The following is an 18,874-nucleotide window of genomic DNA, read 5'->3' as shown; positions in this document are numbered from 1 at the left end:
CAAAATGGAAAATGATGAAGGTCCTGTTGTTCATGATCACGAGGCGTATCTTAATCAGCGTGTCCCATGTCCTTGCTCTCAATGCAAGTTGGCAATTAGTTGAAAACGTCGATTGTCTATAGAACAGGTATGACGATTTGGCGAGTTTCAATCTGATATCATTGATCAGGCGATTGCGGATTTTCAACAAACGGTATGAAAAGTTCATATCAATCATGCATTGTACTCGCAAGATAATTGAATACCATATACAATAAGATTAGGTTTGGTCGGAAAATTTTCTATCCAGGGAGGTGACATCTCGTCCTAAGGAGGAGTGCACCCTTTGCGACCAATTAGAAGAGTTCGTGGGCATGTGATAGATGGAGTGCATGAGCCAATTCACCACCTGCAAGGCCAATCTATACCATCAATGCCAGAGGAGACATGCAGCCTTCCAGACCTACCTATAATCTTGGAGCCTGAGATGGAGGCAATGATCGATGCATTGATTCCCATGGATGTCAAGACTTCTAATCGGCTTAGAGAGGAAGCATCCATACCATTATATGATGGGTGTCGAGTATCTTGCCTGAAGACACTGCTTGCACTCTTAAGTGTGCAAGCAAAATACGGATGGAGCGATGGGAGTGTGACCGAGTTGTTCAGTAACTTGTACATACAGTTTGTTGATTTTTTTTTGGCACTGTTATTAAAAACATTTGTGCTTTTTCAAGGTGTTTTATGATTTTTTAAAGGTTATTGAAATATCATATATTACCACTTGCAAATACCATGTCTGAGTCTCGTGATGATGCACGACATATTTTACGAAATCTTGGCATGGACTACAACCACATACATACATCTATCAACGATTGCATACTGTTTTGAGGAGAATACGAGACTATGGAGACATGTCCAAAGTGTGGTGCTCACAGGTATTGATAGGACTTGCAAGGGCAAACCATCCCTCAAAAAGTTCTCAGACACTTTTCGCTTATCCCCCGCATAAACCACATGTTTCGTACATCCAGCATGGCGAGCTTGACAACGTGGCATGCCCAAAATAGGTCCACAGATAGAGTTCAACGAAAATCAGTGGATTCACGTGCATGGAGCCACATTGACTCTACCTTCCCAGGCTTTGCACAAGAGCCAAGGAATCTTTGGCTCGGTCTTGCAATGGATGGCGTGAACCCATTCGGTCTGCACTCAACTTCTTACAGTGTGTGGCCTATAGTCCTTGTCAACTACAATATCCCTCCATGGCTTTCTACGAAGAAAGGACATCTCATCCTTAGCTTACTCGTCCCCGGCTACTACAAAGTCAAAAATATGGACGTGTATATTCGTCCATTAGTCGATGAGCTTAATATTTTGTGGGAGGAGGGAGTCACCGTGCAAGATATGAGCAAGCGCGATGGTCGGCGGTCTGCCAATATTCGAGCCATTCTCATGTGGACGATGCATGACTTTTCAAGATTTGGAGAGTGCTCAGGTGAATAGGCCTCCATTATCATTGGTAATATTTATATTTTATCTCATTCAAGCTTGTATTCACTGGGTCGTGGTGTTGGAATAGGTCAGGCTACCTCAGGTTATAATGCATGTCCAGTGTGCGGGCCACAGTTAGACTCTCGAAGGTCACAAACCATTAAGAAGATGTTATATCAAGGGCACGCCGCTTTCTTGCCAGAGGATCATGAACTCAAGGAAGGTTTTCTTGGACAACCTCCAACATGTATAAACGCCGTTGATACGAGCTGAAAATGGTCCACGTGGAGTCATATCCAAATGGAATGCGGTGGTTCTCAATTTTCTACGAGTTGCCATATTGGACCCACTTACAGGTCAACCACTTGTTGGATCCTATGCATATTTTCAAGAATGTGGGTAGCTTGCTATGGGAACACATCATAGGAAAGAGAGACACTATAGGGACACGAATGGATTTGAAGAGGCGCTTTGGCCGCAATCGAGTGCTGATGGTCACATGTAGCTATCTCACGCTCCTTGGGTTTTGTCCACTAAAGAAGAGTGCATTGTGAAGCAAGTAGTCAAGTCTATTCGCACTCCGATGGGTATGATGTGTTCTCTCATGTCTGCATTTTCTAAAGACGACCAATTATCAGGGCTAAAATCCCATGACTGACATAAGATATGTCACATTTGTACTACAAATGGATTGTAATTGGCGTGCACATTTTGCTATTTGGAGTGTAGTCATTATTCATAATGCTTTCTCATTTGTGGCAGTTTGTACTACCGATTGCGATCGCAAGATGTCTTACTTCAAAAATACGCGGGGCTATTTACAGGTTGTCAACTTTGGTACAATGCGGGGAGCAGTGGAGACATCCAAAAATACGCGGGGTCATTTACAGGTTGTCAACTTTGGTGCAATGGGTATCACAGAAGGAGATTAAGACGTCCTCTATTGAATCCACGAGGCGGGGAGCAGTGGAGACGGTCTCTCTCTTTTAGAAATACCTACCCACCAGCATGCTCACGATACAAATCCACCTTCTTGTGCATCTTATAGATAAAGTGGAGATTGTTGGACCTGTCCATACGCAATGGATTTTCTTCTTAGAGCGCTTCATGAAAACCCTGAAAGGATTTGTGCAATAATGAGCTCAGCCAGAAGGTAGCATGGCTGAAGGTTGGTTGGTGTCTGAGGCGCTAGTGTATATTTCACAATGGCTACCAACGGTGGATCCAGACAACAAAATGCTATGGTCACTGAAGAACGATGATAGACTGACTAGAGATGTGGTGGTTGGAAATGGAGTAGAAAAAAGAATGAATGCTATAATGGAGAAGAAGGTGAATCGCTTTTGTATGTTGCACCATGCCTCTATGGAGACGTGGCACGCTAAGTACCAGATCGCTAGGCAAGATCGAGAGGAAGCGCGATCTGAATTCCGACATAGTACGCGTCATCAACCGATTCGATATCCGGAGGACATGGAGGAGATACCGTGGTTCATGTCAACACGATGGTTGCATGGAGCTTTGACCGTAGCGTCTTGCGAAGGAGCAGAGGTCTCAATGGAGGAGTGGGAATTCTCGAGGGGATGTAGTCCAAAGATGATGAGGTATTTAGGATTTTTCATATCTATATTTTATATGCGACATCAAATTTGAGTGTTTCAATGTACAGTACAAAATATATAGTGCAGCGTGGTCACGCAGACGGCATTTTCGCGTGGAGCGTATTGACAAAATACGCTCCACAATGGACTGTGGTATCATGGCAAGGTTCGAGCAAGAGAGCCGGCGACGAGCAACAGATCCAAACACGGTTATAGATGAGATAGAGTATTTTGGAAAAAGTATTGTTATAGTGGATTACCGTAGCTTTTCCATGATACTATTCGATGTGCAGTGGTTCAAAGTGGTACTTGAAGGAGCTGGAGAAAAATTTCGACGAGGTCCATCTCGATTTCTCGAAATAGATTGCGAAAAAAAATGGACGGATTTGCGCGACACCTTTGTGTTGCTGGCCCATTGTGATTAGGTGTATGGACTCATTTGTTTATTAATTGTATTACGACATGGTACATGTCACTATAGTTTAAACTCCCTTGTACATGTTTGTGAACAGGTAATCTTCTATCCAAACCCCCGACAACCTCGATGGTGGTATGTTATACCTTCAGCTCCCCGAAGTACGAGAGTATATGATCAAAGCGATGTTCCGAGCATAGATGAAGACAATATGCAAATAGAGGGGTTTATATTGCAAGGGGTGGAGGCCACCAAAAGCTTGGAGCCAGCATCGGCTAACAATGATGGAAATACAGGAGTCCAAGAATTCTTTGAGAACGAGATGGGCTCATCCTTTTGTGGTGACATGTCTATCGACCTTTCAGTGTATGCGGAGTTGTGTCAGGAGATTGACATGGGACCATAGGATACTTCATACTTGGAGCATCCACTTACTCAATTCGTTGACCAATCGCTTATAAGGGTACATAAGATATGTATTTTAAGTGAGATCTTTTTTTTAGGATTTATATTATTGTGCTTTGTATGATTTAAATTGATTATTCTAACATCATTTTTTATCTGTGCAGGTGATATTTTCAGGATGAGTCGAGGGATGAGCGATGAGGAGTTGCATGATATCTTCACGCACATGTCTCCAGACCAGATCACGAGATTCAAAGTCATGGTAGACCAAGAGCTGTCTCTGACATCGTTAGGCTGCTCTGCTAGATCTAGTTCAGCGTGATCTAATGCTTCAGTAGACGAGGTCGATGCTCCAGACTTGGGCCAGATGGAGGGAGCGCTTCAGGATCAGGGGGATGCTGCAGAGATATAGTGGCAGTGAGCCCGCGATCGGCACAGGATATAGATGCGACTCCTCTCTCTCATGGCGGTTCCAGGGAGTGTGGCTCAGGCTCATGTGGATGCTATGGAGACACGGACGCAGTGTCTGTCTCGTCGTTAAGCTAGAGTTGCATCACCTTCAGGATTTGTCACACCTCTGGGGATGTCTACTCTGATTACTCTGGCTTTTTCTAAGACGTCTGCAGGTGGCACCCCCTATGGGTGCCACTCCGACAGATATTACCCCGGTCGGTACATGGGGATGTACAGGGGTCTCCTGGATATGCCCAGGAGCGTCGACGCAGATAGGAGAGGATCCATCTTAGGCATACCCCAAGGGGATATGCATATCTAGTCGATGATAGGTCAGGAGCCATCATCATGAATGATGAGGGGAGGAGGGTGATCGCTCGCATGAGAGAGTTGTGCCAACAAGTTTTTCAACACAACGTCTTAGATCATTGGAAGAATATACCGGAGGGGAGCAAGGACTACATAGTAGCATCCTTGCATGAGGAGTTTCCAATTCCAACATCATGTAGATAGATTTTCTATGGGCTCGATGCTGGATTGCATGTGTGCATTTATGTTACACAGACAATCGGATGCACGCAAGGCACTCAAAAGTGGGGCTGCAAAACCTAAGTGATTAGATGCGGACGATTGGCGCCGACTGAGGGAGGAGGCTACAGATTCTTCAGGACGTAATTGCGATGCGAATAGCGACGGTTTTATGGAGACGCTAATACCGACGTTTTTAGCAACGACGAGAGACAAATTTTTTTATGAACAATTTCGTTGCTTTGAACGTTGGTATGAGGTCTATATCTTGTAGTGTAGGAAACCATAGGTTTTAGCAATGCCTATAACATAATATCTTGAGCTAGATGAGATAGATACAACATGTAGAGGATGAGGATTTTGCTAGAGTTTATGATATGTTATTAGAAAAGGATCAATGTCTAGTCTAGCTAGAGTGCCCATGCATTCTGCAATATGTATGCATAGTTCCTTAATTAGAATTAGGATCCTTAAACTTGCCACTTATCACTCATCAAAAGAAAATAGTTGAGCTCCATTCTATTTTCCCAAAATTGATAGTTGCTCAAGAAAAAGTTGTCCTTTTGATGTTGAGCAAAGAGAACAACCCATCTTACAACAATTGGGAGAGTCCCAAATGACCCTCAATCAAATTTTCCACCTTTTCCACTTATCTTGGGATTCCTAACTCAATGATAGAATATCCCAAAATCATCTTTACAAGGAGTATTTCATGCTGAATGATGATGCTCTCTCATTGTGCTTATGAAATCTAGGATTTGGTGCATATAGCTATAACAGACTGCATGCCTTGCGATTCTCAACTATGGTGTATACGTGCATCAACCTATCCCATGGCATAGTACTAAATGTACAAGAATAGGAAATGAACGTTGAGTGCAATGAATCCAATAAGAACCGCAATGTGAGGCGCTTGTGAATGGATCTTCCTGTGATTGTTTTAAGAGAAAGGTAAGAAGATATATTTGATGCACGACATCCAACAAACTTTGATCGAACCTAGCATTAATATGTCAAAATAAACACAAAATTTAATGAAGAAAATCAGGCGTTTCAAGCAAACCAAATCCGAAACGATGGCAAAAGACCCTAATCTAACTACTTCTAAGAAAAATGAAGCTATAAAGCAACAAAACTAACCATCACACAAGCAAACAAACACACAAAATCCTACCTACTAGCGGTAATGCTAAGGTCGCTTTTGCAGCATCATGGATAATGTCAGCTTCGGCATTTCTATCGATCTCTATCATGTATTGTAGTAGCTTGTTTGGGATGACTACCTCGTTGAGCAGCTTGTTCGGGATGACTGTCTCACAATGGTTCTTCCACACGCGGTTGGACGCGAGAACCATAATCTCGCATGTCTCCGTCCTAATGGTGTATAAGGAGGGCCATTCCTAAGTTTTAACCTCCACTGCATTTAAATCCCAGTCATTGCTCTACTGCAGGAGACCGAGCCCACGATCAAGCTACGGTCAAGTGTCTTCACTGGAGTGCCATTGAGGGAGAAGCGGAGGGGGTTGCTGAGCGAGGCGGTCATCCCAAACGAACTACTACAACACATGATAGAGATCGACAAGGATGCCAAAGGCGACATTATCCAAGGAAAGAGAAGCGGTGGAGGCGACAGAGAAGAAACATTCGGTTGCGCTACCATGCATGTGCCACAATGCCATCTGGGGCTCAGCAGACTTGTTAAGAGATAGGGATCATCGGCAGCAAGCTGCAAGCCGCGTGGAAGGATGCTCTATATTGCATATGTTTATGCTGATCATTTTCAAAGTGTCTTAAAGAAGTATTGCAGCTGCCAGTAATAGTCTTGAAGTAACCGCTAGTCGCTAGCTTTTACACAACAGACATTAGTTGCTTCTCCTCACCGGGGTTGTATGCATATTGCAGACGATATTGGCATCCGGATGCAGGTGCCAAATCTCCCCGACGAGTTCACAAATCAAACGTTATTGAAAATCCGGGATTGTGAGTGATCCGTCCTTTTCCGTATGCGACCAGCTTATTGAAAGTTTATCTATTTCCAGTACGATTCGCAATTCCATATCTAGCTACAACCGAATCTTTCCGTATCCATAACGCGTGTAAATGTTTTAAGTAACCCAATTCCATATCCAGCTATAACGCATAGGGGAACGATACGGCAATGAGATGTACGCAATAATAAGAGGCGAGGTCGTGTTATCTCTAACCACTAATTAATCCTCCGGTGCCTGCAAGCGTAATTAGCATTGCTATACTTCTACTGAATAAGGATTCATATGTGTAGGGTCTAGGTTTAAGACTCTCAAAGGTCCTTATAATGTGGGCTACTTTGTATAATAAGTGGACTCCATTTGTCCTTGCGGTTCGAAGATTGATGATGTCACAAGTTCAAAAGTTCACGCTCTACCCTTTATTCTCTCTTTTAAAAGCTGGGGGGCTTTCATAAACTCTCCAAATGCTTCATAAATGTTTGTCTCATGTAAACTCAAGTCTCTAGTTAACACTTTATAGATTTCCTCACCGTTTAGGCAGTTTATAAATACACATCTTACATCCTTGTGAGTTGGTTTCTCTACACTTTTCATTCTCTTATACATACCTTACACACTTGCCACATAGTCCTTAATTCTTATGTTTTCACTTTAGTACAACTTCAATAGCTTGACCATGGATCATTTATATAGCTAGCCTCAAATATATTCTTTAATGCTCAAGGAGTTAGTCAATTCTCATTGTTGTATCTAGGCTCCTAAATCAATATTGTCCTTTCTTGCCAAAGCACAACTCAAAAGCTTCTATGTCCTCCTACTTATTGTAGGTCCTTAAGGATTGAAGGGAAGGTGTCAGAAGTGGCAAGGAAGATGGGTTCCAAAAGGAAGGTCAAGGGGGAGTTGATCCAAGGGAGGAGGAGACCATTGAGTGTGGGGGAGCGAGAAATATGCAGTGCATTTTTCAAAGATGCCTAGGGCCGACCTGGAAGATGGAGGGAGCTTCAAGAAGTGAGGGCGACCCCAACATCAAATGTAGGAAAAGAGGGAACGATCAAGGATAGATATTGAGCAAGGTTGTAAGCACAAGGAAAGTGGGTGAGCTCACTATATAGAGAGAGTCGATTGCTTCAAGTTGCACTTAGTTGGCCGTAGGCTTTTAGGACATCATAGGTCTAAGCAGGCATATTAGTAGAAGAAGATGCTTGCAGTTGCTCATACATTGAGCATTGATAAGTGCCCATCTACAAAGAAGCTCAGCAGTGCAAAAGATATGCAGTGAAGGTGGATGTCACTATGCTACCAACTCCCCTTTAATAGGTAGAGTGGCTTTGGATTACGTGAGTATCTAGCCAAAAAGAAGCCCAAAGAGGTCAATCCTAAACATATGTATGTATCATGTGGGTTCAACATAAGGGAGTTTTTAATTTACTATTTTTACACATTTTTAATATACATAAGGGTCCTATATAAAGGGTCACTTAAAGATTGAATAGAAAAGGGTTATATTTTAATAAGGGAAAATTCAAAGACAGTGAAAATTATAAATAGACCTTGAACACAGGTGATATAGAGGACATACATATAGTACATTACTCAAGAAAATAATCAAATATCTACTACACCAATTCCTTTTTGATCCCGAGTCCATGTCTAGCATAGTCAAGCAAAGGAGAATTGCACTCACTGGCTCTGGAGATTTCTTTTAGTCAATCATCAACTCGGTTGTTGTTGTCTTTGCACTCTTTAAGAAGAAGAAGGTGGCTAGTTATGCCATACCCTCTCAACCACCAATTATATTTGTTCTTGAGTTTCTATCCTTTGTTCACTTCAATGTTTACTTTATAGTTATCTAGGTTTAAACTAAAAAGTCACAAATATGGGGATGCAAGAAAGAAAAACTTGTTCTGATGGATTATGGCCTAGCTTCTCAACTCATATTAATGGAGATTTTGGTATAAATATTCTCAATAGAGTGCTTCTTTCATCCCATGCCATTGGTTTTAGGAATTATGTATTTTTGAATTATTGAACATTTATACTTAACCTAGGTTCTTTTTATTGATTAAAGAAAAATAAATTTTAAAAAACCATGCAAAAAACTTTGAGACCACCAAAACAAATGGAGAAGTTCCTTGCAGGCATTGAAAGTGAAACCTTATACCGTGAATATTTCAAAGGAAGAATCATTGGCTAGGATCACATGTTATAGTTTCTTTAAAATGAAAAGAAGTGGTGGTAGATCAATGAATGCTTTTGTTGGCATTGTGAGATGGTATTGGATGAACCTAGGGACTTTCTTGGTAATGAGTGCTTTTGGATACTTAACCATCTAGATGATTATATTAACTTCTATACCAAACCATATGGGTTTAGGAGCAATGAGCCTCCTTGTCTCTAGAGATGATAGACTCTCAGTTAAACCCTATGGAAGAGAAGGTTGTACCCTAGAGATTCAAAAGAAAAAAACTCAATATGCCAAACTCAACAATAAAGCATTTATAAAATTTACAATGGGCTTTGCTTTTTCTATTTGTTTTTCTTTTGGAAAATTTGGATTTAGAATATTAGTTACCTAGGACAAAATATTTTTGCAATTTTGTAGGGTTTGGTTATATCTGGATATAAATAGTTTGATTATGAGAAATATGGAAGGGAAAAACCATACTAGTCATCCAAACACATACAATCTTCCTAGGGTTTCTAGGAATAATTTTATAAGAACTTAACAATGGGAAGTCACCCAAACTTTGGAAAGTCAAGCTCATCTTAAAAGCACTACGTAACAAACTCATAGAGGGTTAGACAAAGAAGCCAAGAAGAAAAACATTCTAACTACTAGGAAGTCTCAACTATCCTGGAATCCTTAAGTTCTATTTGGAGTAAGGTTTTCCTTCAAAAAAGAAAGAATATAAATCAAAGGCGAGATAAAGCACTAAAGAGTATTTTAAAGAAACCCAATTCTCCTCTCTAGCTCTCGATTGTGCATGCTTTTGTGGGTTTTTCCTAGCATCTGAGTATGTATCCACGTAATCTACAAGACAATGTGGGTAGATTTGCAAAAGTTATCTTTTACTTAGCTGAAAACATCATTTTTCATAAAACGCATTGGTTTTTTAGACATGGACACCATGGAACACTCAAGATAACTCCTCGCATGTGTTTTTATCTACCCAAAATTATCATTAAGTTATTAAAACTCAATCATGAATACTCAAATATTTTGAAAACTAGTTCTAAATCTAGAAAAGCTATTAAGATCGTGAGTAAATACCCATAAGCATATATTGGAAATATTTATATGGATATTTTTTCCTATTTTTCCTTCATTGAATGTGTAACTAGACAACATCCACGCCCTCTAAACCTACATATCCTCTAGCTGGACAACCCTATTCATCCCTTCCCAATTAAAAAGCCATCTCATCTTCACCTAAAGTATCATGTCCACTATCATATTATTTCATGGATCATAAATCTAAATCACAATCATCTTGCGAAACATGTGCCTATTTGACGCACTCCCAGCTAGGTCACAAGTCATTAATGGCTCATACATCTGAAATAACATGTAACCCTCGATATCCAACTCCATGAGATCTTATATCTTAGCTAACATCTTCTTTCACTTGCTCAAACTTTTCCATCTCTATAGTTGGAATGAGTAGTAGTGTTGATACCCTTTCAATAATATATGCATGCATCTCATCAACAATATCATCGAAAGTATGTAGTTCTTCATTTCGAGTCCCTAGGTCAACTGCATGTACTACTAATGTAAAACTAGCATTTCTAGGCATTGTTTCATCCCCACATAACCCATTATATGCATGCACTATTTCTGTAGCATTGCCTTCTCAATAAAATTATCATCACTAGTAGAAATTTTCAGAGTAACATCAGTGGTTAGTGGATCCACATCATTAGGTATAACTTCTTTATCATGTGCACCCTCCTCTAATACTACATCTGCAAGCATTGTCATTTCATCTATATCATCAACACTATCGTGCATATCAGAGAGGGTAGAAGCATTCCTAGTCAACATATTTGCATTATTGTTTGGTAATGCATTTGTACTACCCTCTATCAAAGCATCTATACTCTCCTCTAGCATAACTTCTATATTTTGAGTTGTAGAAAAGTAGACATAAAATGAGAAGGTATCAATAGGGGTATCCCACCCAATCTATGATGCTCGAGCATATAGGGTCAAAGGTATACCACACGGAGGTAGGAGATAGAAGGGTATAGAGAGATATAGAGATGGAACAATGACAAAATGAAACAATTTAGAAGATGGGGAGAATCAATTGACACAAAGAGGTTAATCCTTGTATTCTCATTTCATAATATTAGAAAAGAAATCATCTTGCAATACATTTGATACATCTCATAGAACCACCAAGAGAAAGGCATACACATACACTTGGGATGATAGCCCTATAGAACTGAATATCTAGTTGAGAACACACATTGATACATAAATATTCTCTACTGAACATAATCCAATAGTTGTAGGTTTCACCTCAAAGTTTCATACATACATCATCTTCTATCTAAGGACAATAGGTAGCATCTAGCATTCATCAAGCACATGAAGAAGAATGCATAAAACCTTGTAATACAATATATGGGACTTTATGTCATTCTTCTATCAGTAAAGAATAGGTAGCATCTAGCATTAATCAAACACATGAAGAAGAATACATAAAACCTTGTAAATGCCCTATATTTGCCTTCATAGCACTTCACCCTTGTAATTATAGTTTGATTATAGTAGCATATCATGGTATATACAATGCCCCAAGTCCTAGTTAAACTTTGTCTTTAATAGCTAGACTATGTCTACCAATGATAGAGACCATATATCTTGCTTTTGGCCTTCAAAGAAACCCTATAGGAGCTTCAAAACTCCATCTTCAGCATATTGCATTCTTTCTTACTATTATGCATAGTCCAAAACAACCTGCATAAAGAGCATAGACCTATCAAAACTCTTCTTTGATGTCCAAGGAAGTTTTTCCAACAAAATGGGACCAAGATTCAATCAATAGATTGCATAAAAGAGCTTGAAAGAGATGAAAAAGTTGAAGGATATCTTGCTACCCTATTTTTCCTTATTTTTGCTATGACATAACAATTTGCATAAAGCTCTTAAGCCATTTAGAGCTTTCCTTTGGCAATCCATAAGGTATTCCCTAGTGATAGGGAGCACAAATAAAGTCATAGACCTCATGAGAAGCTTAAAGACAGATCCCAAGCAATAAGAAGAGCTTGTTGGCCTGAGTTTTCTTGTCAAAACATGTCTATAGAGCCCACTATGGACTGCACACCACCTCCAATGCATGAACCAAAAACACCTTTACCTTCCTCAAATAATCCTAGACTACCATTCCTTTGACTCTCACTTGAGTTAGCATAGCATGAGCTTCCACTTTCATTGCCTCAATTATAGTGGGTGATCCACGCAGCTAGAACATGCCTCAAATTAGTGTTGAACACTCCCTCTTCATCCTATGCTTCATTCTCCACCACATAGCCCACATAACAAGTCACTTAAGTGACTACTAATCACTACTCAAAGCCAATGGTCATTAACTTCTAAGGCTCAACTTGACTAACTCCTATTATCATGACAATGAGCAAGTTAGACAAGTCCACTAACCAAGAAGTATGTTACTTATCATTGTATAGACAAAGCATGAACTCTTTCTCAAGACAATAGAGCTTACCGTGTTTTCACACTCTATGTCGAAAATCTCATGACATCCATTTCCTCTAAACTTGCACATCCTTTAGAAGGTGCCACGCAGGTAGTCCACTAGAATCAAAGACTCGAACACGTGTTATATTCATGTTGTGAGTCCAACTACTCCCACTTGCATCGTAAGGCATCAAGAGCTTAGACATTCCATTCTGCATGTATCCCTTAATATCCATACCTAGCAATGATAGCTTCTGTAACATTCCAAGCCGTATAAATCCACTTGGCATCCCAAGTGCGTATGTCAACTCATCGTTAGTTGCATCCTCAATGTCTACCACTTTCTCTTCCTCATGTTTGTCAATTTGCTCATCTTTTAGTAGGGTGAACAATGAATAGACCACTTCTGCATTTCTCCTTTTTGCATATTGTGATACTCTTTTACTTTCTTAGTACCTAAATAACATCCTTACGCAATTTTTTCAAAGCGTAGGTTGCATAAAATAGATTGCATCCATCACATTTAGTCTTTTCGTGATCGAAAAATTGTCCTATAGGACCACCTTTTAGAAAACTGCTCGTATCTTCCAAACCATAACTCGAGCCACCAAGTTTTTTTTTTTAAATGTAGCCCCTCGATATTTACAATATTTTCAAAAATACTAAGATCACATTTTGTAGATATTAGCTACAAAAAAATTTTGTGCATCCTACAATTGTTCTTTAAAGCATATGTAGTCCTAGTTAGACATCAGCCTTTTCGACCTTGTAACTTTTGCATACGAAGTGAGATGTTAACCAAACTTTGTAAGGGCCTTCCCTAGGTATGAAAGCCCATTCTAGATACATAGGTTACCATTAATTTTCTTCCAATAAAAACAAATTTTGACAACTTCTTAATTTCCATCTCTGTCCACTATAGTCTCTTATAGACATTTTGTCTACTTGGGTCTCTGAACCTGCACATGCCTTGAATGCTTTTGAATCCCACTACACTATTTGTTGTCAATTCCCAAAAACCAAAAACAAAGATAGTTTCTCATTTTATTGGAGTCAGAAACATCTTCTATGCAGTATTGCCATAGCCTCCATTTACAACTATGCTATCTAAAAACCCTTGAATTCTCTAGCATTAGATGGAACGGGATAAGATTTAAGAGTATCACTATTATGGGTATGATTTATACAAATAAATAACAAGTTAATTTTTATCTTCCATGTTTGCACACAAGCATATGACAAATCATCATCTAACACTTTAGTCTCCATTCTTGTTGCCACAATCTAGGGCTACTGCTCGAGGAAGTTACTATATGTATATCCTCTACATCACGTGCGTTCAAGGCCTATTGATAAATATCCTTATCTATGAATTGTTCCTGAATAAAACATTACCCTTTTCTATTCAATTTTTAAATAACCCCTTTGTATTACACCTTTCTGTATGTAAAAAATGTATAAACATGGTATTCTTAAAATACCTTGTTTTGAACCCACGTGATGCAAACATATATTCATGCGTAACTTACCCAAGGGCCCCAATATAACAAGATAGTTGCAAGATTCTTGCACAAAGAAGTGATGATCATCATGGACATAACCAATACGCATTGGAACATTCCAAAATGCAACAAAGAGATCCCTTGATGTGTTGTTTGTAGCTCACACATGTCAACTTGGATCCATACCCACTGGCCAACCATTATTCTCATATAGACTGTGAACTATAATGTTACTTTCAAACCTATGGTCCAAGAGAGAAATACACAATGTCTGCCACTCACCTATCTTCACAATAGTTTTAGTTGTAGCTCTTGCCTAGTGTGTGCAAGAATAAATGGCTACTAGGAATGAAACTACCTTTTTTTTCCCTCATGACACTGATGCTATAAGACATCAATGTGCATAGTATGCTCACCATGATATTTTTAGTCAAGACATCACTCTTTCCATTCTTAATCACCTCATACCACTTTTAGCTTCAGCCTACTTTATGATAACAATGAAATCATCAACATACTCCAATTGAATTCCTTGTAAATCCATGCTATCTTAAACCTTCAATCGTGCCTGATTAGGCTATCCCAAAAATTGTTGTTTTCTCTAAATAATATTAATTATTTCATCATGAAATTCATACTTACAAATGCCAAGAACGTTGCCAAGTGTAAACTCAACCCTGCTTCCAAGAATGTGTTCTTAAGGCACTTTCTTGATGTCTATAGTAGTCTCAATATATCAGAGTGCAACTCATAGCCATGCTATTCACCTTGCTTATTCCCTTCTTGCTTCTTCTCTACATCACACTAAGTCGTACCATCATGCTTTTCATGCTATAGACTATCACACCTTTTACATCTTCACTTGAACCCTTCTTTGATAGGCTCCCTTTTAGTTGTGAATTGTTGAGCACCATTGCTAAAGTTAGGAATTGTTGCTTGATCTTTTACTATTGAATAGTATCACCAAACTATCTTGAAGGAAGAAGTTGTGTTGTCCAAGTTTCCAACTCACCGACTCCAACATCGTAGCAAGGGCTGATAAGCCCACATTTGTTCTATCTCCCATTTGACTCAACAACAATTTTTCCAGATCCGTGGTCCTCTACCAACTCAAACTCCCCAATCTAACCAAACTTTTGCATGACTGTTAGAAACTTGATGATGACTTTTGAGGAAGGCTTGATGAGAACGTGCCTCTCGCCATGCTTCTCTGCATTCTACATGTTCTTCAAGGCATCATTCAACACGTTGATCCTCACCATGGATGAAACAACCTACCAGTAATAGAGTTGTAGCAAAAGTAAGCTTGGATTATTTCTCAGCATTCACTTTTGCAAGAACAATTGGTTGAGTGCTTTATCATGGCATCTGCGTCAGTTGGTCATTTCCAATTCAATTAAATTTGATGCCTATATGGAACAATCTCTGAGGAAGACTTCATACCACACTTTTTGATCCCCTTATTGTAAACAATAGCAGGCTTCTTTATAGGCTCACCTCCAAACTTCCTGGGCGTCAAAGAGATGATGCTACTAAGCTTCTCTAAGCAACTTTTCTTGTCATGCCACTTTTGGCTAGAATGTCAGCTGCTCATGTGGTGATGCTTATGTGACCCACCCTACCTCTTGGAAGGGTTGTCTGATCAATACTAAGCCCCTAGCTGAACAAAACCTAGAGATTGTAAAATGATAAAAGGGGTTTGACTACTTTTGCATGAAAAAAACTAGGTATCCTCAATATATTCATCCATAATAGCATGCATAATCTTTTCCCGGTTGAAGAGTCACATATTCAATATAGCTAGCTTGTTTAGTCTTCCTTGAGATCGTGGGTATAATTTCATCAAATACCTTCCTCACACAGTCAATCTTAAACTCTTCTCCACGAGATGAAACCCCAATAAAGAGAGACCGTTGTGGACACACAATCCCTTTGTGTTTGTGAGGCTCTTTTTCCATTGCCCTTTTTAGTATTTCAGAGTGTGTGAATTTACCTAATTCATAAGTTCCCATTGTACTGCAAACATACATAAGTGCATCCAAAATGGCATCTTCTAGCTACATTTCTTTGTAAACCATGCGCACCTCATCATTGAGACCATGTTTAACATATGTTGTGTCTAATGCATTCCATGAACTTTCAATTTTCATATGAATCTTATCAAACACTTGCCATGCTTCCACAAGCAATCTACATTTACCATACATGTCCACAAGTCTGTTGTCTTTCCAAACCCTATTTTGATTGTTTCAGCATGTAAAAGATGGCCTGAATTAGAATATTTTGTAACACCATTATCATCTAGGCACAAAAGAAATGAAACAAAATTAGGGCACTTCAAAGTGGCTTTGGACTACACTGCAAGTGACTTCGCAGTGGTAGACGTGCAGCATCATGACATCCGCCCTCTCCAAATCTGTACATCCTCTGGCATGTGCCAACTTGTTTACCACTCGCAACATTGTTTCCACCAAGATCATATGGGTAATCATCTGGGTAGTATGACAAGTAGGTAAGTTGACATAGGATATCACAGCATCCACCAAGATCATATGGGTAATCATCTAGGTAATATGACAAGTAGGTAAGTTGACACAGGATATCACAACATCCTCTTGGATCATATGGACAAATCAAAGTAGATATGTTTTCGTAGATTATCACATCATCTAGTGGATTGGTCTTCGCTCCCTCAAAAATCTTCTCCATAGCATCCAAATCTTCTTTGGTTGGTTATTCCATGACTCCAAATTCTCTTTTCTTCTTCAATGGAGCAAATCTTGTTTGAACCTTGACCACATCAATGACATTTAAATCCATATTCGTCTCCATAAATGGTGTAAACTTTGGCAAAACATCAACACAATCCATATGCAATTTAACATTCTTGTCAATTGTCTTATATTTTATATGTACTCTAGCTTCCTTGCTACAACTTGCTAATTTCAGCTCTTGTTGTAAATACCCTGAAAAAATCAAATTTTTTTGTGTATAAACAACACCCAACTCTTTTTGCTAAAATATTTAAGCAAAGAAATTTTTTTTTGAGAATTATCAACACCCAAAATTTCTTGTAGCATGAAATTAGCAATCTTGCAATTCATTGCCAGAGAATTGACTTGTAAGACATATGGCAACTCTTGATTTTCAGTTTTCAGCAATGCGAAAATATCCTCCATAGTGTCCAAGCATAATAGCTCGTCATAAAGACCATCAGTAATCTTCTCATTAGAATTATTCTCCTCACAGTTCTTCAAGTCCATTGTCATCTCAATGTCAGAAAGCAACTTGAATCTAGGTTCCTTTTGCAGCTTCGGATCCATTGTCTTCAGGGTTTTCTGATCTTCCTGTATTTTCGGCTTCTAAACATCAGCCATACTTTGCTTTAGTTTTGAAGAAAAAGACTAAGAAACTGGTTCATTCCTCCTTGTCACCTTCTTCAAACCTTCAAACTAATAATCATCTCTTCGCTGCTTCTCTTCAACAAGCACTTCGACTCCCTGAGATTTCACCATCCTCAAAGAATTTGGAGGGGTAGATGAAGTTGGGGCTAAAACTGAAGCCGACTGCTTCTCCCTTCTTGTGATCTTGTTTTGTAGGTATTTTATGTTCTTTAAAATCTCCTCCATCATATCTTCAACAGTCGATTTTATAGATGGTTTGTCAACCATAGCAGGAATAGGCATAGGTATAGGCAGAGGATGAGAAATAGAAGAAGTAGTGGATGGTGCAATAGGAGAAGTAGGAGAAGTCATGGTAGCAGAAGATATCGCTGTGGTGATTGCATTCCATTCTACAAGCTATCCTTCCATCTTTGCCTCTTTGTAAGTGTAGAAACCACATCGACAACATCCTGCCAATCCGTCTTCAATCCCATAGACTACGTACAGCCTTCAAGAAGCTCTTTCAACTCATCCTGAAGTGCATGATCATCCCCCTGCAATAAAAACTCCACCTTCTTAGAGTTTAGAGCTCTTTGTTCTAGTGCATCCAACTGGTTGTATCACTCTTAAAACTCTCATAACAATTCAGAAGCAACAAGTCCTTTCTTGAGTTGATAGACCCATTCCATAAATGTCTTCCACTTAGCAATACCATAATCCTCTAAAAAACATTCGTCTTTGAGTGCTTTCTTGAAAACATTCCAATTAGATTCTTGCACAAAAAAATCTCGCACTCTAACTCACAAAGCAGGTGTGACAAGCCATAAGGAAGGTTGGAACTCCGAAGAAGTGCATCTATCTTTCAAAGGCTTTAAGGTAGGCTAAAACGTTTCGGCTATCAAATAAATTGCGCTCACTAACCACAGCCTCAATCGCCTTGGTTGCACCATATGTATGCTCTTATTCTTGATGCAATAGTCGTTGTTGATCTAATTGCTACTAATGTAACTGTTATTGTTGTCGCATAGATAACTGCATATGTTGATTCTACATCATAATGGTTGAAGAAAGAGCTTGTAATAAGGTATTCATCTCATCAATTGAAAAGGAAGAAGTAGTCCACGAAGTAGGTGGATTAATCAAAGAGTCTCCCCATCTCGATATTCAAAAGTGACGCTTTCACGTCGGGTTCACCAGATGTTGCAAGGAATCTGCGTGGGGGTTCGTGAAAGTTGATTGCCACAGGGACACTTCGAGATGGGAGAAATCAATGAAATAAAACTTTATCTAGAAGAATTTATGAATAAGACAACAAAATTTTGATTAAAATAAGAGGCACGTTAGAGCACTATAAGGATTTGAGCTAGTAGCGACGCCGATTAGCGACGACGGATAGCGGCGTCGCTATTAGCGTCGCTA

At 39.4% G+C, this 18,874-nt stretch overlaps 1 pseudogene; it reads left to right on the top strand.

Annotated features, from left to right (window-relative positions):
- The first annotated feature begins 822 nt into the window (after nucleotides 1-822).
- LOC148039887 (uncharacterized) lies at nucleotides 823-1,749 on the top strand (annotated as a pseudogene).
- The last annotated feature ends 17,125 nt before the right edge of the window (nucleotides 1,750-18,874 follow it).

This window comes from Lygodium microphyllum, chromosome 2, assembly GCF_053477565.2.
Source record: "Lygodium microphyllum isolate KBCC chromosome 2, Lygodium_microphyllum_v1.1.10, whole genome shotgun sequence".
Classification (NCBI taxonomy): domain Eukaryota; kingdom Viridiplantae; phylum Streptophyta; class Polypodiopsida; order Schizaeales; family Lygodiaceae; genus Lygodium; species Lygodium microphyllum.
This window is presented reverse-complemented; position numbering and strand designations above follow the sequence as displayed.